Genomic DNA, 10369 nt, shown 5'->3' with positions numbered 1-10369 from the left:
CCCCCCACATACACATTAGCTGTAAGAACTCTAAAACTTCCTGGGCCAGGTGCAGCTAGGAATCTCAAGTCCACAATTCAAGTTGAAGCCCCATTACCCATTTCTCACTTTCCTTGCATTTGTACTTGGTCCCTTCAGTCATCAACTGTCCAACTCCAAAACCTGGGGAAAGCTGGGTGCCCAAGTCCCCAGGCCAGGTACCACTTCCATTCCCACCCGTGCACATTTGTTAGGTCCTGCTGAAGGAAACCACTTTAAATCTTTGTTTAAAAGTAACACAGTTTGATGTGGCGAAATTCTTCTTTAAGCTGGCATTTATCTAAGTTTTTCTAACAGAGTAAGGTCTGGTTCAAAAAAGCAAAGTTAGCTGATCTCGTCTAGTGATGGTTGCTAGGAAACCATTTTCTAGCAAATTGGAATCATAGAAGCACTGACTTTCCCATCTTGTGAACTCCTATAGAATTAATGTGGGCATAATTCATTCAGTGATGAATCAGTACTATCTAGTGCTATCTTTTCTCTTTCACTGTTAAATTGTAATTTAAATAATTAACTTTCATTTACAGTTTACACCTTCGCTTTCTAGTTAGTCTTTAAACTTTCAGAAGGTAACTTTCTTTTAATGTGCCCCTTTGAATCTCCACTCCTAAGTGCTTAGACACAAGGGCTGGACCAAAATGCATTGAGTTATTGTGTTTGAAAGGAACTGGTCACATGGAAGAAACGTCTCCAGCTTAGAAAGAGGTAAGTCACCGATCTTTAAATGGATTCTCAAAACTATTTTCTTTTTAGTACCTTTATTTCTGTTTCTACTCTTGAATTTGAGGCCACAGAAAGGGAAACTTGCTAGAATATTCAAGAAGTGGCTATGGGAATCAGTGTAATTCTTTGGAGAGCAATTTGGCAGTATATGATGAAGTTGAAGCTGTACATACACTGCAATTGGCAAGTCCATTGTCACATGCATAAAATTCTCACACAGCAGGAGAAAGTCACAAGTAAAGATCATTTCAGCATTATCCATAACAGTTAAGAATTGGAAACAACTTAAATGTCCATCAAAAAATAAACAGATTAAAATGGTGCTATAGTCATACAACAGCCTATTATCTTAATACTATGTTAACATCATTCTGTACTACACAGCATTATATTATACTATGCCGTACCATATAATAGTTAAAATGAGCTAGAACTATATATATCAGTATGCTAAACCATAGAGCAAGACAGACCTATTTTCAGAGAAATACATGCAATGTGATACCATTTGTAAAAAGTTTAAAATATGTCAAACCATGCTGTGTATGAATACATCACACAGTAAAAATATGCAGACTGTACAGAATAAAAAACACCAAATCCAGTGGAGCAAGTACCTTTTGGTGATGTGGGGGAGCAGCAGGAGGGAGAATGGGTCATGGAAGGCCAAATAATTTTTTCTACAATGTTTTGCTTGTGAAAAAATAGACTTGAAGAAGGCATAATACAATGTTAAAATTTGGCAAATCTGGTTGGTAAAAAACATGGTTGGTTGCTATATTATTTTCTATGCTTTTTTATGTTTGAGTTATTACATTTTGGTTTTAGAAATTTGATTTAGGTTGACAAAAGACTTATGATTCTTTTGCTAGGGAAGGTCAACATTGCACAAAATTGGTATGGTAGAAGATACGGAGCAGTAATTTTCATTTTAGGGCCTTTGGTCCCTGCCAAGTTATATGAACTCATTATACGTTCTACATACATCTTAGAAAGTTCACATCATTAGGTCTTTTAAATATGGGCAGTAAAACAAAGGAAGGTCGGACAATGAGGCATGATTTTTTATGAATGTGACAAATAATAAGTCCTCGCTCTGTTTTGTTAAATGAATAGTTCATTATAACAGCAGTGCATGGCTTTGGCAGCCAACAGTGTCTACAGCAGTAGTTCTGAAGATTTAATGAACATAATAAATTACATGGGAAGCTTGTTAAAATGCAGATTCCCAAGCTCTGCCCCACACCAATTCAATGTATCTGGGATGGGGCCGTGTAATTCTAACAGTCACTCCAGCTAATTCGGAAGCAGCTGGTTCATCAGCAGGGGGTCACAGGCCAGGACTTGCCCAGGCAGCAGCCCTACCTGTGAACCAGAGAACATTAGTGACTCTGATGATGAGACCATACTGCAAGCACCACAGGGGTCATCCTAATATTAGTAAATCAGTAAGTCCTTTTTCTATAATTGTGTTCTGTTAATTTCTTTACACATATACATAGGTGAAATTTTACATAAATGAAAAGCTGTGGTTGGCTGATATGTCTCCCCCCACCTTCCACTCTCTACCCCCAAAATTGCATAGTAATGTGCCAAGAATACAACGTTTTGGCTTTTTAAAAAAATTTAGTCTCTTTGGTTGATATTTATTAACAAGCCCCTCCTACTCTTCTCTCATTTCCATTGACGTTAGCCACTCCTCTCCCAGATAATCATGTTATAACCTAACAAATACCCTTCAACATATTTCTTTATGCTCATATGCTTTTATACATATTTAATACACATATATGCATATCTATGCACACAGATGATTCACTGTAGTGAAAGATAAAGTCCCTCTTTGCCAGAAGCTTACAAGCTTTTGGAGGAGACAATGTACATTTATGAAAATACCAAGGGAAAAGTTTCACAAGTGGTTCAGTATTATACTTATGTAGTAAAAAAGCATACAGAAAAGGCCAATCATCTCATGTATTGTAGGTTTATCTGAGGCAGAAAATAGAAATTGTAAAGTGTCGTCAAGATAATTCTCACTGTCATTGCTTCCACAGCATGGACCATAGAATCAGAGTTAGCTTCAAACCTGGGTTCTGAGTGTGCAAGAGATGCATTTGCCCAGGTCAAGAAAGGAAGTGTTTCACCCTCAGGGGCAAAGCTGTGGGACAGTCCCTTCCCAAAGTCGAGGTCCCAGACTCCAGGATTCTTAGGGCTGGAGCAAAGGGAAAGTCAGGCAAGCAAAGGCACTGTATTTGACTTTGTAAATGTCATGGTGATATTTGCAGGCAGAATCATGTAAATGTTATTTGTTTTCAGAGATGCATTTCCAAAGCAGATGCCTCCCATCATCTATCCACTTCGCTGCCTCTGCCTCGAAATGAAGCAATTCCTTTCTCACCCTTCTGTAATGGTGTTAGTGTATCTGGGACCTGTCACTGAGGCTTGGCAGTCAATGAAAGGAGCAGTTTAAACGTCCTCCCCTGGGAAGAATTCTTCCCTGGGGATGGGGGTGGTCTAAATTTACAGGCTGGGGAAGACACTGATCAATCCCCACTAGAAGTAAGGCTTTGCATAGAAGCTGACCATCTTGGTGAATCCAGAATGAGGGGGAAAGAAGACTAGAAAGTGAATGATACAGGAAACAGCAAACCAGCAAAACTCAGCAAAAAGCCAGATCAGTGGGGCAAAAGCAGACCGCTTTCTGTTTGATGGTTCTCATTTCTCCCTGTTTACTCAGCAACTTTATTTATCCAAGGATGGCTTTTATTTTTTTTTTTTCTTGGCAGAACAAGAATGTAGGGTCATAGGTCTTCCCAGCCCTTGACTGGTCTGGTTATAAGATGTGAAAATAAAGAAGTCTTGTAAACAAAGAAATCTACAACCTTTTACTGCTACCTGGGTTAACCCCATACCCACTCAATGGGGATAATAAGAATTATCTAGAATCCTCTGAGAAGTACTTGTTGCAGTCCTATCAAATACGTGATGTACTTAAAAAGCCACTGCACTTGGAATCAAATATCTAGAAAAAGAGCATGGTACAGTGGGAAGAAAATGACCATCTGGTTCATGTTCCAAGATAAGCTGTACCACTTGCCCACTGGGTGACTTTGGGTAGGTCTCTTAACTTCAGGGAGACTCCATTTCTTCATTTGTAAAACTAGGATATTATCTTCCCACTTAACTCACCTGATTAATGTGAGAAGAACATATTGCGATGATAGCTGAATCATTTTTTAAATAATGAAGGGTTATATGATAATGAGTTATTTATGGCACTGTACCAAATTCTCTACTATTAAAGACTTGAACAAAGACTACAATGTGGCCTCTGGAGAGATGTACCACACAGAAACATTTCATGAAGACCCCAAGGCAGTGCCTGATTACTTGCTAAATGAGGTGGAGAAGAAAAGGCCACAGCCGTTCAGAAAAGCAGATGATGAATCTGGTCTACAATAGACAAAGTTTTAGAGAGAGGTTGGGGGTTGAGTCAATCTTTGAGAATTTAGATAATCATACAGTTAAAGAATCCAGGTGAAAATGAAACATAAGGATGGTTTTATCAGAAGAAGAAAATCATCTGTACCCCCAAGTTGGAGGGCGGCCTGCTGAAGCTGACTCAAGCAATCCCCTTACTAAGTGGTCTCCGTGCGTCTTCTGCTGACATGCAGCCCCCACCTGCCTTTGAGATGAGAGTCAATGAGCTATGAAGAACTCTCCAACCTTTATGTCCTCATACAGCTTTCACAAGGGTTTTCCTCCAAGGGCCCAATGTGGTAAAAGATTTTCTACAATAAAAAATTTATATACATCAAGCAGTAATACAGACACCTCCAATCTGCTGTGTGACAGGACAGAGTATAAATGACAGATAAATAAATGTCATAAGCTTTACTCTACTTGTTACTTATTTGAAATACAGATGGATGCCATTAGACTCTTCTGATTAATGTGTGATAACTAGTGTTACCACACTGAGCTAATAATCCTAGCCAAAAGGCAGAGAAACTTGGCATTTTTTGTTAGCCTATAGATTATTATCTGTGTAAATGTACAATTTCCGAGAGACTTTTTGAAATGTTGAAAATAGTTCAAATATATCTGATGAAACTTGGAAGTCTAGATCTCTAGATTGGTGATCACTTTTCTAGAGGGCAATTGTAATCAGCCTATCAACAACAGAGAAGTAAAACAAACAAACAAACAAACCCTTCACTAGCTATGGGCATGATGCTTAGAAGTGAAATGAAATTAGCCTGAAGAGAAGTCTTCATCAGTGATGTCCATCTCACATATTATTCTTATTTTCCGTGTTCTTCAGAGCCTGGATCCTCTGCTGCAGAGTCTGCCAAAGTTTTCTTCCAAGGGGGGTTCATTGAGGAATCCTCTGCTCTAGGATGCTTTTTGCTCAGAAGCAGTGAGAAGCATGTGTTCCTTCCTTGTGGGGAACTAGGTGAGTCTTCCTTCCTGCCCTTCCCCTCCCTCCCAACCACAGTCTCAGGGTCTTCATTGTCTCTCCATCTCACCCTGGGGAGGAATATATGCTGAGCTTCTTCCAGGCCAGGACTGGGCAAGACGTGTAATGGATGGATTGGGCAATATCTAGTCCAACCCACACATTGGACTGACCTGCCCAGGATGGCATAGCTCACTGGGAGCTGAGCTGAGACTAGCATCCAAATTTCCTGCCTCCTAATTCATTTCCTCTTTCCATTTACTCCTTGGAAGGCAGAAATTTAAATGCGTTAGTGTAAAATAAAACTAATCACAGAATTTCTGCCGTGGTTTTCATAAGGCAGCATTATAGTGATAGAAGATTTGGAGCTTTGGGAGGAATATTGGAAAATAAAGGTTGGAGAGTAAGACTGTATGGGAACATCTCCAATACTAATCAAGAAAAAAGGTACTCTGAATTCCAAAAAAAAAAAAAAAAACAGTACCAGTATACAAGGCAGAAAGATCCCTAGGAAGAAAAGAGGTTTTCACTGATGGAAATATCCCTTGTGCAATGTTCACATCTGCAGGGTGGTCACAGACTGCCTGCCAGGAGGCACTACACTGCAGATGGTTTGTACAGGTCACCCTGGAAGCTAGCCCAGGCATTCTGGTGCATCCTGAATCCACTTGTGACAGTAACGGAAATTGATTCCCGCAAGCCTGATACCCACAGATAATCTGAAAACAGTTTCTGAATCCATAGGGCCCAAACCCAGGTCTGGGGCTAAAGGCCCCTGAAGGTCAAGAGTGTGGCCAAAGCAGTCTCTCAGCCACTGTTCCCAGGTCCCCTTCTTTGCAGTGGAGACACTTGGCATCAACACCTCCGGCGGAAGACAGTGGAATGCAGTGAGTAAGGGCGCGAGCTTGGGTTTCAGAATCTGGCATTAGCTGTGTTTCTCAGGCAAGTTGCTCTCAGTGTCCTCATCTCCAAAGTGTTGATGGTGACAATAATAATAGCTGCTTCAGAGGGTCATTGTGAGGGTTAAATGGTGCTTAGACCAGCAGCTGGCACACTGTAAGCTCCTAATAAATGTAATACCAGCAGGCCTAGGTGTTAATCCACCCTGTTGCCTTAGCAAAGGCACTGCATTGTGTTTTGCAGGACTCAGTCAGTCTTCCCCTGGCCAGAGACCTCCCGAGTCCCATGCATGAACTTGCCTGGGGAACTGAGGGTCCGGAACTTGAATTGCCTATAAATGGCAACAGATCAGGAAGCAAAACATCACTGTGGTTAGGTTAAGAGAGGGAAATTCTTTGATGGCTAAAGGACAGCCCTTGATTCTAACTTAAGTTCTGGCAAAATTCCAGTGTGGCAGGAGCTTTGTCTGCTTAAAGCAGTGGAGACCTAAGATCTGACTAGGAAGCCCTGTGATTGAAGACTGGCCCAGCCTCTCATGTCTCTTTCCTTTCCTCTCTCTCTGAGGGAATTTTAGTATCAAAACACTGGTTTACGGAAGACTACTGGAGAGAGCTGTGGTAACAACAACTCTTAGTCTTTTGATAGTAAAGGAAGCTGACAAAATGTCCCTTGGGCATTATTTCAAGTTGCTTTATTGAAGCTTCCAAAGCAGTCAAGCAATTATTTCTTTGCAAAACCCAGGGAAAGCTGGAGAGATAGCCTCCCTGAAAAAACAGGACTTGTTCTGCAGAAAAGCAGAAAAGAGATGAGCAAAGAGCATGAAGGTAACAATTGGAAAGGAGATTATAGATGATCTATATGTTACAGATGAGGAAACCAAGCTTAGAAAGATAAGGTGAGCTACCCACGCTCACACAGTCAAAGCAGATATAAATTAATAATAGAAATAACATAACAGCTAAACTTTATCAAGAGCTCACACTGTTTCAGGTACAGCTTTCAGGGCTTTACATGGATTATTAGCTCTGTGACTTTGAGCAAGGTATTTTAACCTCTCTCTGCCTCGGTTTCCCCACCTGTGAAATGGGGATAATAATAGAGCATACCTCAATCTTTTAGGATTATCACGAAGATTTAACTAGTTCTTCTTATAAGATTCTTACACAGTAAACACAATCTGTGTTAGTTCTAACGGCAACTATTATCACAAAAATTATCATTACTTTTTTAGGTTGACACCATGGAGGAGCAAAGGAGATCTCGTCTCCCAGAAGAAAGGCCAAAGCTCGTGCCTCCTTCAAAGAAGAGAGCAATGCCTTCACCAGTCAAAACAGGCATGGCTAATAACTCCAGCCAGATGGCAGCTGTACTCTCCCACCTTCCCTTCCCACACATGTACATGCAGGAGGGCAGGAATGACACTTGCCAAGAAATGGGGGACTTCAGCCAAGCAGTGGCCAGCCCACGGCCACTCCAGGCAGAGCAGAAGTCCACCTTCCCGAAAGGGAGATGGCAGCCAAAGAGACGAGGGGCCTCAGGAAGGCTCCGCTGTGGAGAGAACAGGGAGGCGTCAGAAGATGGGAGTGAGGGCAACGATTCGAGGAGCATGGCAGTAAGAAGGAAGCTGCCGATGTCTTACCAGCCAGAAGGGCAAGACCTCCTGCCAGGAAAGCTTACCACAAGCAGGTTATAAAGGGGTCTGAAAAGGACCTGGATGCTAAGGGGCATGATAAAGGTGGCCAAGAAGATGAGCTTTAAAGAACATGCAGGCAATTGATATTTATATCAATTTATGAACATACTATCTGTGAATTTATATAGTGTTACCTCACTTATTAAAACTTTTTTTTTTCAGTATACAACTCAGCAGAACATTTTTCTAGATATCTGTTTCAGCAGCCTGCTTTGGGGTCTATTGAAGGGCTTAAACTAGTTAAATATTGAGCAGGGGATTGGGGGACTCCCTGAGAACATGTCCAGGGTCTGCAGTAGTTTGCATTGGTGGCTCTGGGAGTCCTTGGATTTGGGGAGTCAAGCCTATGGTAAAATTGTATAAAGAAATTCCTGGGGTCCCCTTAGAGTCAAAAAATCCATGCCTTACTCCCTGGTTGAATTTCCTCTTGTTCTTTTGAAATTTGAAATCCGCATTCATGCAGCTGACCCAGATGGCCAATCAAGCCCCAAGTTCACTGTCCTGACCCAATAGAAAAGAAAGCCCATTTGCCCTAATCCTGCCCTTATTAAACAGACAAAACTTCATCCAACCAATAAGAATCAAGCTAACTTCCTTTCTGTGTCTATAAACATTGTTTGCTATCCCTAGAACTCCAAAGCTACTCCTGTGCTTGCAAGTATTCTGACTTCTTTTGCTGCAGTAAAACTTTGATGTCTTGAAGAAAATGCTATTGTTTGCAAACTCAACTCTGATTTGTCTTTTGACACCTGATTGGATGCATTTATTTCATTTTTTAAGCCGAAGAAGATGGATGCTCTTGCTAAGGGGTCAGCAAGCCCCTTACACCAAAGTCATGTCCCAGAAACTCTTCTGATCCCATAAAGCCACTTCGTCCTCAGGCAAGCCCCGGAGTCAACTGTTGTCCTGGCTGGAGGCCTTGAAGCATGTTCCTGAGCTGGCTCTGGGAACCCCTTTCCTCACTCTGTCATTCAGACCACAGGACTGGCTTCAGCTGAGGGCTTTTTAAAGAAAAACAAAAACACTGGACTCCTGAATTCAAGAAGGGTTTCCTTAACACATTTCCATAAGCCATGCTTGTATGTCTGCAAGCAGATGCAACAGAAATCTAAGTGTCCACAAGGATCGTCCATTAATGTTTTAGGTCTTTTCCTGAACCTGATTGATTGGAGAGGGAGGAGTGCTATATTCATGGAAGGCTTTTAGTACATGAAACTGGATATTTTCAAATAGACTGGACATAATTAGACTTAGGAAGACTGGATATAAGCATAGTTTATGCTATAATAAAATCAACAAAACAGGTTGCTATTATCTTCTGCCTTTCCCCTTCATGCCCTTTCTCTCCCCTCCTTTTGCTTCCTCTACATTCTTTCCTGGATGATCTTATCTATTCCTATACCTTCAACCATCATCTTTATGCACATGATTCCAAAATTCACATTTCTAACTCCTTTTTCTCTAATCTTTGTTCCTCACTTCCAAACTTCTTCTGACCATCTCCCACAGAATGTGGAGGCAGCAACTCAATATTCTAGAACTAAATTTACTATTTTTTTCTCTAAGGCCTATTTCTCCTTCTGAGCTCCCTTCTACTACTGGGGACACCATCATACTCTCAGCCATAAAATTTGAGTCATCTTGTCTCTCCCACCTCCCATTCCCCAGTATTCAATGAGATTTCAAGTCCTGCAAATCTACCCTCAAAAGCTTTCTTGCATTTGCCCCCTCTTGACTGCTCCATCATCCCTGCCATTTTCCTAATTACACTCTTCACTGCAATTACTGAATAATTCAGCAATTGCTGAGTATTGCAATTGCCTCCTACCTGGTCTTTCAGCCTCGACTACCTGCTACCCTCATCTAAGTCCTTTCCAGACTCTGTTGTTAGATTAATCATCCAAAAAAATGTTTGTCAATAGAATCACCCCTTCAATTAGAAAAAAAAGACTCCTCCAATCATTTTCTCCAGAATAGAATGCTAATTCCTTAGCCTACAAAGGGGGTTGCTGTGGAATGAGTTTTTCCTCATGACCCAACTCCAGTTGATTACAGCACATGTGGAAAAGGACACGAGGGCTATATCCAGAGTTAAGGGAAAAGATTGCCAGAATCTGTTGGTCATATCTTTCATGAGCACTGGAAGAGAACAATAGGACAGCCAGGTGCCCACTTCTAGGCCTACCATCATCTGACCTGTCACCATCATCATCTTTTTAACCTTAAAGTTCTCCAATCCCTTAGGTGATAAGTGAGCAGAATGCTGTACTGTTCCCAAAATCTGTCCTATACCCACCTACTTCATTTGTTCATGCTGTCCACATGCATTTCCCACAATCACTAAGTTATACATTCATCAATCCAACCTACTTTTTGAGGCTCTATTCAATATCTCCTTCCTACAAATGTCTTCTTCCCCCATAAACTTAATAATATTTCCCTTAAATGCCTCAACGTATAGTCCCTCTTTAATGGCACACCTCACTTTCCCTGAGCAACTTGAAAGCAGAAGTCATAGGGCTTGTCCAGTGTTTTGTGCATGGGTAGACAAATAT

The 10369-nt window shown here is 41.2% G+C and overlaps 1 long non-coding RNA gene across 1 annotated transcript; it reads left to right on the top strand.

The window, feature by feature from the left end:
* The first annotated feature begins 422 nt into the window (after positions 1 to 422).
* LOC143651267 (uncharacterized) lies at positions 423 to 8394 on the top strand. Its single transcript, XR_013159943.1, has 3 exons — positions 423 to 744; positions 5087 to 5218; positions 7353 to 8394. It is a non-coding gene; the product is annotated as an uncharacterized LOC143651267 (long non-coding RNA).
* Positions 8395 to 10369: the final 1975 nt, after the last annotated feature.

This window comes from Tamandua tetradactyla, chromosome 12 (assembly GCF_023851605.1).
Source record: "Tamandua tetradactyla isolate mTamTet1 chromosome 12, mTamTet1.pri, whole genome shotgun sequence".
NCBI classification, from domain to species: Eukaryota; Metazoa; Chordata; class Mammalia; order Pilosa; family Myrmecophagidae; genus Tamandua; species Tamandua tetradactyla.
This window is presented reverse-complemented; position numbering and strand designations above follow the sequence as displayed.